Source organism: Bidens hawaiensis, unplaced genomic scaffold (genome assembly GCF_021521415.1).
Source record: "Bidens hawaiensis isolate Kalapana, Puna unplaced genomic scaffold, B.hawaiensis_p1.1 tig00002125_1, whole genome shotgun sequence".
NCBI lineage: Eukaryota > Viridiplantae > Streptophyta > Magnoliopsida > Asterales > Asteraceae > Bidens > Bidens hawaiensis.
In genome coordinates, this window is record NW_027491113.1 from 1,755,651 (window position 1) to 1,778,644 (window position 22,994).

The window sequence follows — 22,994 nt, forward strand, 5'->3', positions numbered from 1 at the left end:
TTCAAGGGGTATTTTTTGGTTAATTTTTGCTTGAAGTTTTATGGAAATCGAAGAATAGTGCTCATCGTGTTCTTCGGGGTTGATTGAGATTGTTTGGAAATATATTTTACTGAATCATTGGTTTAAATTCAAGTCTCCTCATTCTCGGGTTTTGATTTACTTTCCAAGTATACCAAGTCAATCATCTGTATGTTTTCGGCCACTTTGGGTGTTCTCGGTCAAGTTTTGATCGTTTTCGGGTTGTCATCTGAGTTTCGGTGAAATTTGATAGTTCTCGGTGGTTTTTATCAGTTCTCGGTCAACTTTAAGAGTTTTCGGTCAACCAGAGTTAGTTCTGGGCTGATTTTCTTTGTTCTCAGTCATCATGGATTATACATTTAGGCCTGATCATATTGGGCTTTAAGTAAAACAATAAACTATTTGGATTGTTTTCGGCTGGATATTATCTTTGGGCCTTAGAACAAATTAAGAAAACACTTGGACTTTGCTACTGAACCAATTCTTATTCTTATTTAATAAGGACCAAATAACAAATGGGTCTACTAATGCTACACTGCATCAAGAACTGGACTCCATAATGGGAACTACTACTCGTATACCTCGTCTGTTGTCTCATGAGGGGTTTAGCGAGTGGAAGTTCAGGTTTGAAAAATACGTGAAAATGAAAGATGCCAAGGTTTGGAGAAGTATTATTAGAGGCCCATAAGTCATCACGTACCAACGTGAAAACTCTAAGGAAGTTGCTGTGAGACCTATTGAATTGTATGATGATGCTGATTTTGAAAAGGTTGGAGAGGATGACAAGGCGCTTTCCACTTTAACCATGGCATTCTCACCTGAGACTTCCTTTGGATTTAGAGAATTACAGTCTTCAAAGGCACTATGGGAAGCCCTGATTGAAGTTTATGAGGGTAATAAGGACATGAGGGGAAGTCGTTATTTATCTTTTAGTTTTAAAAAATTCCAAAAATCTAATGATTATTTTTCCATTTAGTTTAGTTTAATACGCTTTGTTCAATATGACACGGGTTTTTCTTGTTTGTTTTGTGTAAGTAACTTCACATTGAATGCATCATACAAGGCATTCGAGAAAGTCTTCACCACTTCTTTTTGACCCGGAAATTGAGAAAACTCATCAAAACAGAGTCATACATAGAACAGAGATTTCAGCACAACCTAAATCACCAATTAGCAAGATGCAGAATTTAGGTAAACTAGAAAAACAGCCGAAAACATTTACTTCATACTAAACCTCAGCCATTGTTAACCAGTCATCAAGTTTACTGTTGGGCTTATATTGGTTTGGTTTGTACTTTAGTTTTGGGCTTGTTTGTATTATGTTTTGTGATTGCATGTAAACCGAGATCTAAATGATCTCGGTGGGCTTATGTTGAGCTAGGGTGTAGTACCTATATATATATATATATACACATTGTATCTAGGTTTAAGGTTGGCCATTCATAAGTGTGTTGAACGAGTTATTGTGTAAGAGTTTTCTTAAGCACCAGACGTAATAATACGTGTGTTTTGAAGCATTGTGCTCGTGTTCTTTACGTGTTTGATTGCTTTATATTGAATCATCTCCTGTTAATTTCCGCTTAACAACGAGATCGTTGATATCACATTGAAAGATCCGTTCCAAGGAGTTAGAATTGGTATCAGACCCTATGACCTATTTTAGGCTCGGTTAACGTGTTATCATTGATTCAAGGGGTATTTTTTGGTTAATTTTTGCTTAAAGTTTTATGGAAATAGAAGAACAGTGCTCATCGTGTTTTTCGAGGATTGAGATTGTTTGGGAATAGATTTGACTGGATCATTGGCTTAAATTCAAATCCCCTCATTCTTGGGTTTTGATTTACTTTCCAAGTATACCAAGTCAATCATATGTGTGTTTTCGGCCACTTTGGGTGTTCTCGGTCAAGTTTTGATCATTTTCAGGTTGTCATCAGGAGTTCACGGCATCTCTTAAGTGTTCTTGGCCAACATTCTGAGTTCTCGGTGAAAATTGATAGTTCTTAGTGGTTTTCATCTGTTCTCGGTCAACTTTAAGAGTGTTCGGTCAACCAAGGTTAGTTCTCGGCCGATTTTTTTTGTTCTCGGTCATCATTAGTTCTCGGTCATTAGAGTTTTCGTTTGGATTACACATTTGAGCCTGATCATATTGGGCTTTAAGTAAAACAATAAACTATTTGGATTGTTTTCGGCTGGATTATATCTTAGGGCCTGAGGACAAATTAAGAAAACACTTGGACTTTGCTACCGAACCAATTCTTATTCTTATTTAATATGGACCAAATAACAAATGGGTCAACTAATGCTACACTGCATCAAGAACTGGACTCTATAATGGGAACTACTACTCGTATACCTTGTATGTTGTCTCATGAGGGGTAGCAAGTGGAAGTTCAGGTTCGAAGAATACGTGAAAACGAAAGATTCCAAGGTTTGGAGAAGTATTATTAGAGGCCCACAATTCATAACGTACCAACGTGAAAACTCTTAGGAAGTTGCTGTGAAACCTATTGAACTGTATGATGATGCTGATTTTGAAAAGGTTGAAGAGGATGACAAGGCGCTTTCCACTTTAACCATGACACTCTCATCTGGGATTGCCTTGGGATTTAGAGAATTACAGTATTCTAAGGCACTATTGGAAGCCCTGATTGAAGTGTATGAGGGTAATGAGGACATGAGGAGAAGTCGTCAAAATCTCTTGCGACAGAAGTTCTACATGTTCAATCACGTTCTGGGAGAGTCGTTGGAAATCAGCTACATAGGTTCATAACCCTTGTGACTGAGATGAGATCTGCAAATATCAAGCTGACAATCGTTGAAACAAACAATAAACTGGTATATTCGCTCAGGGTTGGGATATGAATGTCGCAGTGATCAAGAAGACGAAAGATCTCAATAGGATAACTCTTTCAGAAGTTATTGCAATCATCAAGGCTTGTGACATTGATGACAAGCAGCGTTCCATAAACCATGCAAACTCTTACAATGCAGCTGGATACAGTGCTGCTTCCAACAATGCACTCATTTCACAAGACAGCTTCTCAATGTTTAAGGCTTCTCAAGGTCATCATACTCAGCAGTATCGGCCTCATAACAACTTCTCCATGTTTAAGTCCGGTCAGGGTCAATTCTCTCAAGCTCCACCGCAACCAACTCCTGTGTTCTTTCCTAAACCTGCTGAACCATCTGCTGCTACCGTTAAACCTCAGACATCTGCTGCTTTTTCCAGTCAGGGTTCCAGTCAGATTTCCTCCATTTCAAAGGAAATTTAGGAAAACATCGCCAAAATGGTTGGGGTTCATGAATAGCTACAACGCCTTTCTTGCTGGAGATATGGTTCAACCAATAGTAGCTGCCGAGCTAGATCAATCTCATCTTGATGATGTAGAAGAAATGAATATCTCTTGGCAAATCGTCATGGGAGTGTTTCGAGCAAAGAACTTTACTATGAGAACATACAGAAACAACTGGAACGTGCCAGCAAATCAGAAGGTAGGATTTAACAAGGATACTCTGAAGTGTTACAAATGTCACGAGCCGGGTCACTTTGCTTGTGAATGCACCAACCCAACAAAGGAAGGAAACAAAGAAAGGGCGTTGGTTCCAGAGGGAAATGCTAGAGGAGAAAATGGGACAGGTACGACTGAAGGTGAGCGGGGTTTGGTAGCTCAACAATTCTCCTGGAATGATCAGATGGCAGCCCTCAGCATAAATAATCAGACTGCAAACTTTGCTCGTGTTGAAATTGCTGAAGTAGAAAATGTTGCTGAGAAACAAGTTAAGGAGCTTCAATTTGCTTTCATGGCCTTCACTCCTTCCATCTCATCCGAGGTAAGTTCCCAATTATGTTTCCAAGCTTGTATTAATAAAGTAGATATATACAAATCTCATAATAGTAACTTGCTTAGAGAAATGGAAGGAATAAAATCTGAAAATTTTAATCTTAAGAAAAATGAGAAAGCTTTTAAAGATAAAATTGAAGCACAGAAAAGGGATTTTTCTAAACTTCAATCTGATTTTAGTATAAAATGTTGTCACCACCTTGATGCCAAACGAAAAATCGCTGAGTTAACTGCTGAACTGGAAGCCTCTAAGCTAGAAATTACAAATTTAACTAATAAATTTGAAAGAGCTGAACTAGACTTTAAAAAATTCGATGGCTCCAGTGCTGTTGTTAACTCCATGATCGAAAATGAATTATGGTGGAAAGAAAATGCTGGAGAGGGTATAGGGTACAGTATTGTACCTCCTCCATATAATTACAACTATATTGCACTTCCTGTTACCAAAGAGCAGGAAGAAAAGTTTCAAAACATGCAGTCCAGTAAACCAGCTGAAAATAGCAAAGGTGATATTGACACGGTGAGATCTACTGAATCAACCTCAGGGGTGAATGATACTATTGTATTTACTTCACGTGCAGAGAAAGTAACTATTGAGGATTGGACTGATGAGGATGATGTTTTGCTTGTTTCAAATAATAAAGACTTGAATTCTCATCTTCCTTTAAATTTACCTGCTTTGAATTTCGTGACTTCAAATGTTTGTGTTGGCTCTGTTTTTAAGAGCAAAGACAATTGTGTGGTTGATTCCTTTAAAATTTGAAATCTGGTGGTGTGTCTTTGAATAAATTTGATTAAAATAAAAATAATCATAAATATATATCACCTAAGTTTGTTAAAGAAGGAAGTTCAAATGATCCAAATTGTAGTAAACAAGCAATAAGTCAAGTGTTAAACGTCAAGTGAAGCAAAATAGCTCACACAACAGGACCAGACAAGGAGTTGACCACAATAAATTTCACATAAAATTTCAAACATGTTTTAATCGTGGCACTCATGATCATCTTGCTAGAAATTGTCCACACCGTCCACATGTCCCATATTATGGATACTTTCAGAGGAATATGCCTCGTAAAACCTATCAAAGAAAATCAAGATATTATAAGGCAAGTCCCTGACGGTGACTGGAAGAGAAACAAAGTTGGTAGGTCTAGTTCTCATCAGACCAAACCACACACGTTTCGGAAAGGTGGTAGTAACTATGTTTCGGTCTCCAGAATCAACTCGGTCTCTGGACCGAAACAAGTTAGGAAGACAAAGTCATCTGTGTCTTCCACTCTCAAACCGAAGACTAAGCCATTCATTCATACAAACAACAGTTATCTCCTAAAACTAGATATGAATGGTTGCCTAAATCTACGGTGATCAAGCTATCAAATTATATATTAGATAATTGGGAAGACATGTCATGGAAACCCGTGACAAGTCTAGATGAGTCAGGTTCACCAAGTGTTACAATGGACTGGGTACCAAAAACTAACTGATCTCGCACATCGTGCAGGAATAACTATGGAGGAATATCATCAGACCTTGGTATGTTGATAGTGAATGTTCCAGACACATGATAGGAGACATTTACTAACTATAAGACATTCAAATCTTTAACGGTGGGTATGTTTCATTTGCGGGAGGAGAGAAAAGGAAGATTACGTAAAAGGGTACTGTAAGTAATGGTGTTCTAAAGTTTGAAAATATTAATTTTGTTCCTGAGTTAAAACACAGTCTGCTGAGCGTCTCTTAGATATGTGATAAAGATTTTTCAACCCATTTTACTAACAAAGAGTGTTTGATTTTAAACCGTATCATCATACTAGAGGATTGGGTTCTGGTTGGATCACAGAGAAAATATATTGCTTATGTGATTGATATGAACAAAAATGTTCCTGATGAAATAACCTGCTTGTTTTCAAAAGTGTCAGAAGATAATGCCATGCTTTGGCATTGTTTCCTTGGTCATGCAAACATTAAAAATCTAAATCGTCTTGCTAAAAATGACTTGGTGCGTGGTTTACCCGTTAAAGATTTTGTTACTATTGAAAAATGTGTGGCTTGTGCTTTGGGTAAACAAAATCATAAATCCCATAGCCAAAACTCGTTAACACCGTTTCATCAGTCTTTAAGTTACTGCATATGGACCCGTTCGGTCCCGTTCATGATTTGAGTCTTTCTAGCAGCTCTTATTGTCTTGTTATTATTGATGATTACTCACATCTCACTTGGCTGTTTTTCTTGTCAAATAAGAGAGAAACTGCAGAATTGATTAAACGCTTTGTGGTACTTATGGAGAATCAGCTCAACTTAAAGCTGAAGGGTATTCGATGTGACAATGGCACGGAATTCAAGAATTCTACATTAAATTACTTTTGTGTCAAAAATGAGGTGCTTAGATAGTACAGTCCAGGTTGGACACCGCAACAAAATGGTGTTGCTGAATGAAGGAACATAATTCTTATTGAGGCAGCAAGAACTATGTTGTGTGATTCAAAGCTGCCTTTGTTTTTCCTAGGCAGAGGCTGTTAACACGGCATGTTATGTTCAAAATCGAGTACTGATCAACAAGTCTCAAATGAAGACTCCATATGAGATTGTCTATGGTCACAAGCCCACAGTTGCTCACTTTCGGGCGTTTGGCTGTCCATGTACTCTGCTGAAACTTGAATCGACTCCAAAGTTTGGGGCCAAAACTGATGATTGTTACTTTGTTGGATATGCTGGTCGTACAGCCTTTAGAGTTACAACAAGTCAACTAAGCAGATACACTACGTGAAAATTGACCTTCGGCCACACAAAAAATGTGTGGCCGTAGGCCTTTAGCCACACACATTTGGTTCAGGTCATATGTGGCCAAAGGTCGCGACACTGTGGGTATGATATGGCCACACACAGTTTTTAGTGGCCTTATGTGGTAATAAGTGTGGCTAAAGGGTACAGGCATTAGTTGCTGGCCATCAAGAATCCTCTCCAATAAGTGTGGCTAAACTGTAGAAAATGGCCACATGACTATTTACTATGAGTGACCATTGCACGTATACAGCCACATGAATTCATGTTTCAGCCACATGAATTTAATAATAATGTGGCCAATAGGGTTGTGTTAAGCTTGCATTGTGACCTATACCGTGTGGATATAGCAAAGAAATGGCCACTTAAATTAAAAATAGAGTGGCTAATTATATCATACAGACACTAGAAATTACGTTAAAAGTGGCTAAAAATGTTTGCTTGCCACCCAAACACTCCTTTGTAGATTATAGTGTGGCTATTGTCTTACCGTTTGTCACACATAATGCTTTTTGTAATTTAAAGTGTGGCTATTGTCAAACTTTTCGTCACACATAGTGAGGTATTGTGTGGCTAATCATATCATATAGACACTGGAGGTTATTGTCAATGTGGCTAAAAATGTGAACTTGCCAGTCAAACACTCTTTTGTAGTTTGTGGTGTGGCCATTGTCTTACCGTTTGTCACACATAATGCTTTTTTAATATAAAGTGTGGCTATTATCATACTTTTGATCACGCATTGATAAATGTGGCTATTTTATAAGTTTAACAAACACAATAACATAAATTCAAAACAAGTTTACATTAACAAACCTTCACTAATAAGTTATGGATTCAAAATATTTGAAACTACTACTAATTACTACCAACCTCAAACTTTCTCATAAACTAATCAAATTGTTTTTGCCTCCTTTCTTCGTTTTCCTTAAGTTTTTTCCATTTATTCCATTCGTTGCGCTCGTTCTTCCAACTCATTTCTTGATTTCTTTTCATCTTTTTCCATTTCGGCTCTAACTTTTTGAACATAAAATTGTTAAAATATTAGCATCATAACTAGTAAAGGGTTAATGTGAGGCGAAACCTCAAAGCACGATGACTATCACTCACAATCACATTAGACATAATGTATACACAAACAAAAACTTGAATCGACGACTTGTTGGTGATAATAATCAATGTCAACTGTACTAAAAAGTCTTAACATGTATTCACACATCGTATCATGGCAAATCAACCAAACATTCATCATACAACTTAAATTATGATCACTTAGTTCATGAGACAGATTGTAACATGTACAAACTGATTTTATTCACAAAGAAAAGATTAAGGTAAATTTCTACAAAATTTACCACAGTATGAAATATGAATCAGGTTTCTCAAAAATTTTTTATTATATTTTTCTCAAGCATAGAAAACTCACAATAATTCAACCATTACAGATAGGTACTAACAGTTCAGCAGATTGCGCAACAAAAACTAGTTTAATGGTTCTATCAACTCATTAATCTAAATTGTGCAAGACCAATTGGGTTGTCTTCAAAACTCATAATACTAACTTTCAGAACTGGAAACAACCCATTTTGTTTTGTCATTAGGGAGTTATGGTGTCGAAAAGACAGGCCAAAATATAACTCCCCGAATTAGCTTTGACCATTGTTTTTGTAAAATAATAAAAACTATTCAAAACTTGTCCAAAAATTACAAACTTTACATTTCTGGAAACTAGACTCATAGTGCTATATCCTAGTCAAAAATCTTTCAGTAATCATTGTTTAATATCAAGTTACATACCAATAAATAAACGAACGAATCTGTCAGCAAACTATTGTCATCAAACAAGTGAAATACATACCTTTTTAGCGATGAAAGAAGATGTACTAAGCTTCAATTACAAGAAATAACACTTAAAATTGAAAATCCCCAAACTTGGTTCTTAGGGTTCTTCACACTCAACACGAATCCGGGAAAAAACGAGATAGAATCGCAAAAATAATTAGATTAGAGCCCAGAATCAAATGATTTGGTTAAGAATTGAGTGAGTTAAAGAATTAATGTTTGAGGATTATGGTGGGTGTAAAGAGATGAAAAAGAATAATAATAAGGAATGAAGAGAAAGAAAAAAAGGTAGGTTAAATATGTGGTCAAATTAAATTTAAGAATAGGAGGGTAATTCAAATTTTTTTGAAGAAAATAGGGGGTTGAATTTAATTTGAAATTTTGAGGGAAGTGAAATTAATATGAACTAAATATGAATTTAATTTATTTTTAATAATTAAAATAAAGAGTTGTTAGTGTGTGTGTGTGTGTGTGTATATATATGTAACAACTAATTAAAACTTATATAATATAAAAAAATTGTATTTTAAATATAAAAACATATAAAATAAATACAAGTGATATTTATAGTTGCTCTAAAAGAGTTGTATAAGAGTGTAGTAATCAGTGTTAACGCCCAATAAACCATACTTTCATTAGTGGGTCATACTAGTTTTTGACCGGTGTTAGTGTCCCATTATAACATCTATCATGTCATAATTGCTCTAAAAGAGTTGTATAGGACTGTCATTAGTCATGGTTAGGTGTTAACGCCTGAAACACACCATAATTTCGTTAATAGACCTTATTTGGCCTTGATTTGTGTCAATGGCCCAACATGTTATACATTCATCAATGGGCCTTGATTGGTATTAGTGGTCATTATAGCATCTATCATGTCCCCGTTGCTACAAGAGGGTTATATATGAGTGTAGTGAGCCATAGGCATGTGTCAACGCCCGATAACATGTCATACTTTTATTAATGGGCCATATTGGGCCTTGATTGTTGTTAATGGCCAATATCGTCTCTATCATGTCATAGTTACGTTAACAGGTTGTATAGGAGTGTAGTGAGTCATAGTTGGTCTATCATGTCATAGTACGTTAATAGGCTGTATAGGAGTGTAGTGAGTCATAGTTGGTCTCATCAAATGGCGTTGATTGGTATTAGTGGCCCATTATATCACCTATCATGTCATAGTCGCTACAAGGAGGTTGTATATGAGTGTAGTGAGCCATAGTCATGTGTCAACGCCCAATAACATGTTATACTTTTATTAATGGAACATATTGGGCCTAACTTGTTGTTAATGGCCCAATATATCTATATCATGTCATAGTTAATTTAACAGGTTGTATAGGAGTGTAGTGACTCATAGTTGGTGTTAACGCCCAGTAGCATGTCATACTTTGCATTAATGGGCCGTCTTGGGCCTTGATTGTTGTTAGTGACCCATTGTAGTCTCTATCATATCATAGTTGCTCTAAAAGGGTTGAATATGATTTTAGTGAGTCATAGTTTGGTTAAAGCCCAATAATATGTCATACTTTCATCAATGGGCCTTATTGGACCTTAACTAGTGTTTGTGGCCCATTATAGCTTTTATCACATCATAGTTGCTCCAAGAAGGTTGTATAGGAATGCCATTAGTCATAGTTAGATGTTAATGACCGATAACATGTGATACTTTCATCAATAGGTCTTATTGGGCCTTGTTGGTGTTAGTGGCCTATTATAGCCTTTTTCATGTCATAGTCACTTTAATGGGCCATATTAGTGCTTGTAATCTCTTAGTGGCCTATTATGGAATGTGATATGTAACATTAGATATTTAAGGGTTATATCATGTTATAGGGAGTCATATTAGACCATAATAGACAAATACAAGTCATACATGTCCTAATGGGCCATATTGGGCCTTGAAATCTCTAATGGCCCGTTATGCATATAATTTTAAATTGTGTCTTAAGAGGTACAACTCGCCTAACCCGTCGATATACATTAAACATAGGGTCGAAACGTGTCAGGGTTGGAACGGGTCAACTAAAAAAAAGGTTGTTATGGTTCGGGTCGGAACGGGTCAGGGTCAAAAGGTTCGGGTCATAACGGGTCCGGGTCAAAATGGGTCAAGGTCGGAACGGATCAAAACGGGTCTCGAGCCTTTTTTTTGGACAAGGACAACAGAGGAAATGTTTTAGTTTTATCATTAAAATTCATGTTCCAGTCCAGTTCATTTCAGCACTAACAACTCATTTTACAGCAAACATCATGCTAAACAGCTCGTTTAAGTGATTTTTCATTCCGTTTCAGCACTTAACAGCTCGTTTTAACAGCAAACAGCATGTTAAACAGCTCGTTTCAGCAAGTTTTCAGTTCGTTTCAGCACGTAACAGCTTGTTTTTACAGCAAACATCATGTTAAACAGCTCGTTTCATCGATTTTTCAGTTCGTTTCAGCACTTAACAGCTCGTTTTAGCACTTAACAGCTCATTTTTACAGCAAACAACATGCTATACAGCTCGTTTCAGTAATTTTTCAGTCCGTTTAAGCACTTAACAGTTCATTTTAACAGCAAACAACATGTTAAACAGCTCGTTTCAGCAAGTTTTCAGTTCGTTTCATCACGTAACAGCTTGTTTTTACAGCAAACATTATGTTAAACAGCTCGTTTCATCGATTTTTCAGTCCGTTTCAACACTTAACAGCTCGTTTCAGCACGTTTTGACCATCTTTGCCGCAATTCAGCAATAAAAAATCAATAGTTCAGCTAGTTTTTGCCCGTTTCAGTAGGTTACATAACCAATACTTCAAAACGTTTTTTGTTTTTAATCCAGAAAACAAGTATAGGCAAACGTTGAGTGTTTTCAAAACTAGTATGCAAGTATGTCCGTGTTTTCAATCCAAAACCTGGTGTCACGTGTAACAGAGTTTTCTCAAAACCAAATGAATGCATTTGACTCGTTAACTGTTACCTAGTACAAGTGTTTTAAGTTATGAGAGTATGTTCAACAACACATGACTCTAAGACCCACGTATGAACTCACACACAAACACAAACTTGACCCGACGAATTATTGGTGATAATAAGTAATGTTAACAGTACCGAAAGTCCTAACATGTATCCACACATCATATCATGGCAAAGCAACCAAATATTCATCATACAACTTAACTTATGATCATTCAGTTCACAAGACAGATTCTGGCATGTACAAACTGATTTTATTCACAAAGAAAAGATTAAGGATAAATTCTACAAAATTTACCACAATGTGATATATGAATCAAGTTTCTCAAACAATTTTTATTATATTTTTCTCAAGCATAGAAAACTCACAATAATTCAACCATTACAGATAGGTACTAACAGTACAGCAGATTGCGCAACAAAAACTAGTTTAATAGTTCTATCAACTCACTAAACCAAATTGTGTAAGACCAATTGGGTTATCTTTTAAACTCATAATACTAAGTTCCAAAAGTGGAACCAACCCGTTTGGGTTTGTCATTAGGTAGTTATGGGGTCCGAAAAATGGACCAGAATATAACTCCCCGAATTATCTTGGACATATGTTTTTGTAAAATCATAAAAGGTATTCAATACTCATTCAAAAATTACAAAATTTACCTTTCTGGAAACTAGACTCAGAATACTATATCCTAAAATCAAAAATTGATCAATAATCATCATTTAACAGCGAGTTACAGACCAATCAATAAATGAGAACAAATCTGTCAGCCAACTGTTCTCAACAAAACTTAAACCCTAACATTTATTAATAATGTTAAAAAACCCCGTTAGAAAATATAAATCCAACAATGATAAAAAGTAAAGATTCAAAAATGTCACTTGCAACTTGTATTAAGATTGTTTAAATTAGAACGAATACTAATCGATTGAATCCAAGACCTAATTGCTTACCTAACCAAGTTGAGCTTCAATCGATGTTAATGAGTGATGAAAGTATTAGCAGCAGGTGATGGATTAGGGTTCAGATTGGTTACTGAAGGGTGGATGTCTGGTTGGTCACACAAAAGAATTAGAATGTGGCTATTAATTATCAATAGTCACGGTTTTGTTTTAATGTAACTGTTAGCTTTTAGCCATACATAAAAATTTATAAGTGGCTATACCATAATGCTTTATGGTCACATAAACCCCTTAAGTGTGACCACATGTATAAGCTTTTAGCCACATATGAAACAATTAAAGTGTGGCCATTAACTACCAACGGTCACACGTTTTGTTTGCTGTCACCGTTAACTTTTAGCCACATATAAAACTAATAAGTGGCTAACAAACAATACTCTATGGTCACATATACCCGTAAGTGTGGCCATATGTATTAGTTTTTAACCACATCGTTATCAAACTACTGTGAGCGTAGATCATATTTGGCCATAGTTTACTAAGTGTGGCAAGTAAAAGTCACATTTTTTTTATGAAATTGTGGCTAACGGTTTCGAACAACTGTGTTTTTTGTCACACGAATTGAAAAAGTATGGCTAAATGTTCCAGCATGTGTGATTTTTTGCCACAAAAAATTAATTTATGTGGCTAAAGGTTCTAACATATGTGTTTTTTGTCACACGAATTGAAAAAGTGTGGCTAAATGTTCCAGCAGGTGTGATTTTTTGCCACAAAAATCTAATTTATGTGGCTAAAGGTTCTAACAGGTGTATTTTTTGTCACACGAATTGAAAAAGTGTGGCTAATTTTTCCAGCAGGTGTGATTTTTTGCCACAAAAATCTAATTTATGTGGCTAAAGGTTCTAACAGGTGTGTTTTTAGTCACACGAATAACAAATGTGTGGTGAAAGCGACCTTTAGCCACACATTTAGACCGAGGTGTGGCAAAACGCCCAGAGCATGTGTGTGGCTAAAAGCCAATATTCACGTAGTGATAGTGGAATTGTATGACGTGCGTTGGCGGGAAGAGAACGAGACTGATGCTCGTGTTGGTCCCGACTAGTTGTTCGATTATAATGAACTCTTTAAGCCCTTTAATGTGTTTCTAGTTGTCGATACAGATATTTCGGGTGCCGATGTTTCAATTCCTATTGACGAAGAAAAAGACTTACTTTCTGATTCTCACATATCTATAGTTCTGGGTATTGGTCCCTCGGAATCACTGGATACCACTCAGCCATTGTCAGACAATCAACAAGGTAGTCAATGATTCAATCGTTGAGGGGGAGAGTCCGATTCGTTAAATCTATGGAAGCACTCTATTCCCATATGTCATACCAAATGAATACATTGCTAGTACCTCGTACTCACACAGTACAGCGATATCTGGATGGAAGAACCCTCTCACTGAAATCCTTGAAGATCTATCAAACCTACCTTCCACCAGTTTTGTTCCCAGGTATTCAATTCCGTCAAGAATTCAACGAGATCATCCAATTGGTAATGTCATGGTCCTCTTGAAACAGGCGTGTCCACTAGAATTCAGACCAGACACATCAACAGTTGTCTGTTTTCCTGTTTCATCTCTCAAATAGAGCCTAAGTCAGTGGAAATGGCGCTACAAGAACCAAGTCGGGTGGATGCTATGCATGAGGAATTAAATCAGTTTGATAAGCTCAAAGTTTAGATATTGGTCAAGCTGCCCGCTGGTAAGAAAACGTTAGATACAAAATGGGTTTTCCGCAACAAGCAAGATGATACGGGGATTATAGTTCGAAATAAAGCACGGCTCATCGTTCGTGGTTTTCCTTAGGTTAAAGGCTTAGACCACACTTAAGTGTATCCTCCCGTGGCTAGACTTGAGGCCATTCGGATTTTTCTGGCATATGCTTCCTACATGGGATTTACGGTTTATCGGATGGATGTTAAAACTGCGTTTGTATATGGAGAAGTCAAGGAGGAGATTTATGTGGATCAGCCACCGGGGTTTGTTGATTCAAAGAATCAAATCATGTCTACAAGTTAGATAAAGCACTGCATGGTCTTCATTAAACGCCTCGGGCGTGGTATGCAACTTTGACGGCTCATCTTCTGGGGCATGGCTAATAGAGAGGAACCATCGATCAAACTATGTTCCTTAAAACTGTTGGGAAAGAATTGATCCTGGTTCAGAAATACGTGGATGACATCATCTTCAGATCTACAAGTATTGCATTGTGTTCAGAATTTGAGGAGGTGATGAAGAAAAGATTTGAAATGAGTTCATTGGGGGGGGGGGGGGGAGATGACAACGTTTCTGGGATTACAGATTCGTCAGAGTTCGACGGGAATCTTGCTGTATCAAGGAAAGTATGTTGAAGACATGCTAGCAAAGTTCAAATTTCAAGATTCTAAGAGCGCAGCAACTTATATGTCAGAAAGACCTCTTCTGTCTTCTGATCCTAAAGGGAATCCCGTAGATCAAACGTACTATCAGTAAATGATCGGATCCCTGATGTATGTTAATGCCAGTCGCCCTGACATCATTTTTGTTGTCTGCCAATGTGCCTGTTTTCTAGGCTAACCCTAAACTCTCTTATTTAATTGTTGTTAAACGTATTTTTAGATCTTTGAAAGGGGAACCCAAGCTAGGTCTTTGGTATCCCAAAAACTTAGATTTTTATTTATATGCTTTTGCTGATAGCAATTACGGTGGAGATGATATTGACAGGAAATCCACGTCTGCTGGTTGTCAATCCTTGGATGATCGACTCATTTCATGGCAGTGCAAGAAACAACAATAGGTGTCCACATCCACTGCCGATGCTGAATATGTTGCTGCATCAGCTTGCTGCTAACAAGTTATCTGGATGTAACATCAATTGTTGGATTACAGTTTGAATTTCTTGGCACCCCAATCTTTTGTGATAATGATGATGCTATTGCTATTGTTAAAACTATTGTTCAGCATTCAAAAACCAAGCACATTGACATTAAAATTCATTTTATTTGTGATTGTTACGACCGTAAATTGATTCATCTTGAGCAAGTTAACACTGATAATAATGTGGCGGATTTATTTACAAAACCGGTCGGAACAACTAGATTTAATGTGCTTGTGGGGGGTTTCTTAAAATGCTTCGTTTCGATGATTGAATCTTTTTGAGGTTAAATTTGTACATATTTTTAAATTTGCAAAAATTTAAGGGAAGAAAATTAAAAAAAAATTCAAAAAGCGTGTGTGTGTTTGTTAAAAAATTTTTTCACCCTCGCTTAAAATTATGTCGGTTGCTCAAGTTTGAAGGACATATACTTGTATATGTTTGAACCTGCCATCTACTTATGGACTGAAAGCATCTGGGGCGATTGTGATGCGTTTCATTTTTAATTCTTTCGCTTAAAATTATGTCGACTCTATGTTTGAGGGACATGTATTTATATATGTGTCTGGTCCTGCTATATATCTTTAGACATATGGGATAGCCATTTACCTGAGAGCTAAAAGTGACCGGGGCGACTAAGTTTAAAAAATTGTCTTCAGTAATTCTATCGAAAGTGATATGATTATTCAGTTAAGAGCTTGTTAGAAGCTTTAAATATTTTCAAATGAAAATTGATCCAACCTTTGAAAAATGATAGGAAAATTGATTCTGTGTTCCTAATGGGTGAAGTTACTAGGCTTAAAAGGTTCTAGAACAGTCATTGATTTGCATGGTAGCTTTCCATGATACGTAAAAGTTGAAGTGATATAAACTAAATATGCTAAACTTACTGTGGAGAGTCATTCTAAAGAATGTGCATGTCTCCATATACATCTCTCCGAATGATAGGCAGAAAAGTTATTACCCAGTCATACACGAGCACGTTAGTGTCTTGATCTCCAAAATATTATGTTTTTGTTTTTAAAAAATAAAATTATTAGTAGTATATATAAAGTTGAGTTGCAAAAGTTCTTTTGTTTTTTAAAGCTTAAAGAGTCAAACTAGAACTACAAGGGTAGGGCATTCAAATAAGTCCTAAGCACTCTAAATGTAAGGCATGTAAGTCCGGATGACTTGTAAGTTCAACATTCAACCTTAAAGCTTAAATTTTTTTTTATTATCTATAAAAACCTTTGATCAAGCACTAGGGGGTTGGAGTCAAATTAGGGTGATCTCGGGAAAGCCAAATACACTTTGAGAAGATATAAAAGGCATCACAGGTCCATGAGTGATGTCCATCTAAGATTTATGCCAAATTGAACCTAACTCGTATCACCGATGCAATGAAAATCATGCTAAGTTTATTATACCTGCTATCAACCTGTCTCTTTATGTCATAATAACGCTGAACATGAATCTTTGTGAAAGCATCTTAATCAATGTGATTCCATGTTCAGATCTTTTCTTTAGAGGGTGCGTTTTTATTGAAACTGAAATCTGATCCCAAAAGTTTGTTAAAATTACAAGAACACCGAGTGATTAAATTTTATTTTGTTTGTTGGTTTTAATATTAATGTTTTTTATTTTACCTCTTAATTACTCTAGTCGAAACGGATGCTATAAGGAACCGGTTTTAAAACCATGGATCAACTCATCGTTGCGTATAAACATGTTTCCAGCCCATGTGATCCATAAACAATGGGTTTGGTTTTAATAACCTTGGCCTAGTTCACAATTGGTTTTCAGCCCAACTTATATGTTTTTATATATAAAAGACTTTTTCTACATTATTGGTGATACACTTTTCAAACCTCAAATCCTCAAACTAACTCCACGCCGAAAACCCTTGGTGTTCTTGTCCTTTAAGCTATTCAGTTCTCATTTTTCAAGATAATCTCGTGATCTTTCTTAATCAACAGGTAAATAAATGAAAATGGGAGCCTTTTCGGTCTATCATGAAAGGTATATGGATGAAATTGATGGTTGGTCACTCCTGTGATAAGTAATGTTTAGGATAGAGGTTAAAATGGTTGCGAGTTATGTGCTTTACATGTTATAAGTATGTGGAGTTGTAGGTTTATATATCAATGGTGGTCATGGTGTCTTGGAGAAGATGATTCATATTTCGAGAAGAAACCTAAGGGATTTTTGGGTCGAGATCTCAAAGTTCTCGGGAAGTTTGACCGAAAACTAACGGCTGATCAAGCACCATTGAAGTTTGTAGATACTTACAAGATAGCCGGATGCTTATATGATCCACCCCTGGCGCACAAAGAATTAAAATCCATGATAGTGGGCTCAACACATGCAGGATTTCTCATGCCATCGAGAAACTCCAGTTATTTGCAAGAAGATGGTGACGAAGTTTTGGAACAATGCCTCCGTCAATCAACGGGGTGCCGAGGGAGTCATTAGAATTGACTCCAAGATTCAAAAGAAGTCGGTTGTCATTTCATAGGCCATCATTCGTAAAGTGTTACTATTCGGAGATCAACCAGACTATCCAACTGATGCCATTGCAGAAGTTGCACTAAGAATGGGATATGAAGGAGCCTACCCTCCAGCTATCAAGAAACTTTTCCATCTATACTGGAGGTTCTTGATTCACACGTTCTTCACGTGTGTCTCACGATGCAAAAGGGGTTCATATGAGATTAGCCACATTCCAATGTCGGCTGTGGTTGCTCTGATCTTGGACTGGAACTATAATTACTCTAAGTTCGTGTTCGATGAGATGATGGGCAATCTAAAGGGGAAGAAGAAGGAGATGTTTCTTATGTACCCGATGTTTCTGTAGATGATCTTTGACTCCCACTACCCTGATCTTGTCAAATCTGTAGAGATGCTCGATCTGAAAGCCATGGGTCCCAATACCTGTGGGCTAATGAAGCAAACAAGGAAAGGATCGAAGGTTGTGTACAAAGGGCTTCACGAATTGATTAAGTTCGGAAGGTTTGCTGAGATTGAGGTTGCCCCTGCCAGTGCCTCGATTGCTGAAAAGCATGTGACACCTGAAGAAGAAGAAGAAGAATGCGTGTGTTTTGAAGCATTGTGCCCGTGTTCTTTACGTGTTTGATTGCTTTATATTGAATCATCTCTTGTTAATTTCCGCTTAACAACGAGATCGTTGATATCACATTGAAAGATCCGTTCCAAGGACTTACATTTACCCCCACCAGCATCAAACAACCACACCTCAAATATGCCATATATGCGTAACTTCGAACACCTGATCTCACAAGAAGGCCAAAACTCAACCCAGAACCAGTTCTACACTCAAAAACCTGTTAACCTCAATTCCTCACCATTGTGAGAGTGATCCATGATGAAGCCCTTCTTTACTAGTTAACATCACAACAACAACATCCATCTCAATAGACAGAACAAATTTTGAAAGAGGATGCAGTTCAGGATGAAGTTGAATGGTTTGGATATGGGGAAACCATGTTACTTAGCAGTTATCAAGGGTACATAATCAGAGCTAGTAGTAATATAATTTTTTTTACCAATCCATGTAGTTAGTAAGATATACCAAGGTAACCTAGTGTTTGAAGCTATTCAAAACCAGCAACATCAACCCACACCAAAACCTTTACTCCCAACAACAACTAGTAAACATAGCTGTATGACCTAGGCATGCAGTCGAGCATGTGGATCAAGAAGTAATTCCTAGTTTGTTTGATATAGGCCCGATTAGGGGGTTGAAAGTTACTTTAGGGAAACCATTGTCCATAATCCATCTACAATAGTCATTCCATTGCAACAGGATTGTTCATTTGAAGTGAGACTGCAAGCACTCCAAAGTTTACCAAAGTATCATGGATTGGACCGAAGAGATATATATGCATCTTGGGGCATATGTTGGGAGGTGCAATACGACTTGGGGGTAAGGATGATTTCAAGTTGGTATAATTTCAGTTCACGTTAGAAGACAAAGCTCTCATGTGGTTTCAAGCCTTACCATCCGCCTCTATTCATACATGGTGAGAAATGCAACATATGTTCTAGGATGAGTTTAATTAGAAACTAGATATCACAAGAACACAAGTATATGATGAATCAAAATAAGATGAAACAATAAGGGTGGATCAAACGTACAATATTTTGATTGGTCTTGGTGATTTACAAATATATAGCAGTTTATATAGACTAGGGTTGTGAAGAGATGCGACGGTTAAACATAAAAAACTATTTAAGACAGTTTATCTGTCTATCAAAAGCATTCTCAAATAACCCTAAGTCTTATCCTAATAAATTAGACTAACAAATATGTCACAATAATTATAATACAAAATACAAACTTAAATAATGTTTATAGTTATCTAATATGCCCCCTTAAACATTATTAAGTTTAAGTGGGTTCTTGGATAGACTTAAATGGGCTTCCTTCACTGCTGCTGTGGCTTTTGCAAAATCAAATTTCTTTCGCTTAATCAATTTCTTTGCTGCATTCCAGTCATCTCCCTGATAGAGTGCATATCCTTCTTCATTAAAGCCTGCATATCCTTTGTCTTCTATTTCTTGAGTTCCCATGTTGTTTGAGGCAGATTCTTCCATCTTCCACATCCGTTGTCTTGTAACACTTTGATAATTCTATTCCAAAACATCAAGATATTGAGCGTAGAGAGTCCGAATCAGATCACAATCTTTATAGTCAAGGTTTAAATCTTTTGTAATTAAGACCCACATGTTGTATTCTTTTACCCGTTTGCATCCTCCTTCCATCTTGACCATCATGTAGAGATCGAACAGTTATATTCTTTTATTAATCTTAAATATTGAAGGGATTGGACGATTTGGTATCATCAGGTAAAAGTGTAAGAACCAATTAACCATTTGCAGGAATTTATCTTTAAATACTTCACAGTGGGACCAAACTTCATTTGTTGTTTCAATCAAATCCAATAGAGCAACACAAGCATCAAAGGAATTAAATTTAAGATCATTTATCAAGTTGTTTATTTTGTGAAATCGAGTTTGATCTTGACTTAATTCCAAGAGTTTGAAATAAGAGTTAAGATGCTCTTGTTCATAATTATTATGAACTGATGGATTTTCCAGATTTCTAAACAAAATTTGGTATTGCTTGAAGTAAAACAATTAGACCCTTCAAACATATTACTAAGTGTGCATCTGTATCCTTTGGTTTCCCCAACAATTCCTTGTAACCTTAATTGTTGCAGGCTTAAGACATTCTTCTCTAGATGAGGGGAGTGATATACACTATCAATCTTTATCTTATTCCATCAATATCTAAGTGTATTTGGCCAATACCCCTATAGAAGCCAATAGTATTTTCCCCTATCCGGGTTTCTATCCCAAACGATTGTTTAATATTCTTAAACTGAGAAAGGTTACCCGACATATGTTGATGAAAACCTGTGTTGACAACCCAAATTCCTGACCATTCTACGTTTTCTATGCCACTAATGATGTATTCTTTTGTGTAATCAACGGTATCGTTTTCCATCTAAGTCCCCGTAATAATCACATGGCGGATCAGAAGTGTGGCCGCGTTCTGTTCTTTCAGTATGAACTAGTTAATTAAGTTCCCAGGTTGTCAGAAATAGAAACATAGCCTTTGTTATCTTTGAAATTGTTTCATGTGATTCCTGTATCTTCTTCTTGTGTTCTCCATGATCGAATTTGTGTGATTTTGTGAGTGATGAACTTAGCTCTGATACCAGTTTATTGGAAACTAGATATCACAAGAACACAAGTATATGATGAACCAAAATAAGATGAAACAATAAGGGTGGATCAAATAATATTTCTATTGATCTTGGTGATTTACAAATGTACATAAATTGTTTATATAGACTAGGGTTGTGATGAGATGCGACGGTTAAACAAAAAAAACCGTTAAGGACGGTTTATATGTTTATCAAAAGCATCCTCAAATAACCCTAAGTCTTATCCTAATAAGTTACACATACAAATATGTGACAATAGTAATAATACACAATACAAACTTAAATAATGTTTATAATTATCTAATATGCCCCCTTAAACACTATTAAGTTTAAGAAGGTTCTTGGGCAAACTTGAATGGGCTTCCTTCACTGCTGCTGTGGCTTTTGCAAAATAAAATTTCTTTCGCTAGATCAATTTTGATGTCAAGTTTGTATTATTTCAGTTTACGTTAGAAGACAAAGCTCTCATGTGGTTTCAAGTCTTACCATCCACCTCTATTTATACATGGCGAGAAATGTAACATATGTTCTTGGATGAGTTTTACACGCCTCAAAGGACCATTGAAGTGAGAAAGAACATCAAGAATTTTTGGCAATTACTAGGTGAGTTTTTTCATGAAGCTTTAACTCGTTTTTAACTAATGTTAAGTAATCGTCCTCACCCTGATATATGTTTAGGGGAATTGATAAACTTGTTTACTGAGGGGTTGACATCTGAGGATGCCAATGGGTTGGATTCCATATTACTTTTGGTACTAATGATGAAAATGTAGACGGGGAATATTTGTAAAGGAGAGAGGTAACTTCAAAAAGGAAGGCTTAGTCACGGAGGAGGTTGAGGCATCCAACGGTTAAAGCCGTAAAAGATGTTAGATTGGGTGATAATGATAGGTTGACCAGGATAGAACAACAATTAGTCCATTTAAGAACCAAGGGTTAACAAACATATCCATTATGTGGGTATTATGGGGAATTAGATACATAGCTTACAAATGCCCTAACATAGTAGGTGGGTATGAAGAGGTAAATGAGATATAAGGGGTGGTAAAAATTTTAGCATAATAATATCTAATACATATCACCTCGGGCTAAGAAACCACATGAACTTTAGCTATGGGAATCCCAACTGAATCATGATGTTTAGGGTTGTAGTTAAAGAAATAATAACTAATATTATCAACCCCGCCAAAAACTTAATTAGAATAATTATCAGTGGGGGAAAATGGGTGCTATCAACGAAACTACCAACCGGATAATAGTCAGGTGGGTTCCTCTAATACGGGTGGCAGAAACGAGATGATGGAATTGTTGAAGGCAATGCAGAAGGATCTACAAGACATTAAGCTTGGTAATAGGGTACATGATAAGAATATCCAAGTCTTAACTATACAGATGAATTAGCTAGATGGTGATGTGGATGAATAGAATAAGGGAAAATGGAGTGCAAATTTAAGAAATTATCATGTTAGTGCACTCACAATTGTTGAAGATGGGGAAGATACTTAGACAGAAGAGGATGTAGGGATAAAAGAACCCCTAATTCCTATTCTGATAGGAAAATTTAAGACCACTCAGGTTTTATAGGCAAGTGTTAGTGTGAAATCAGGGAGTGTCCATGATCAATATGATTTTGGTCACTTACAAGAGGTTGCACCACCTTGGTGTTCGCTGATTTTACACGTAGACAACCCCAGGTTAAGTTGATTGGAGTAGTGGTGAAAGTAGGAGAGTTCTACTACCTGGATGACTTATTGGTTCTTGATTATTCACCGTCAGATATAGCGGAATAACCAATAATAATTTTGGGTGGACCATTCTTGTCAACATCTAATACTTAGATCGATTTTCTAGATGGTACTATTGGTATGACCATCGCGATTTGTAAGTTAAATTATGATATTTTTTCAAATTCCTATACTTATTTTGTTAAACCTAAGAGTTCCAAATCAATTGTTGCTAACCGGTGTCCCTCGCATGATTTTGAGGGTAACACCAAGGAAAAAGTTTTTGTGTTTGACCGGCCTGA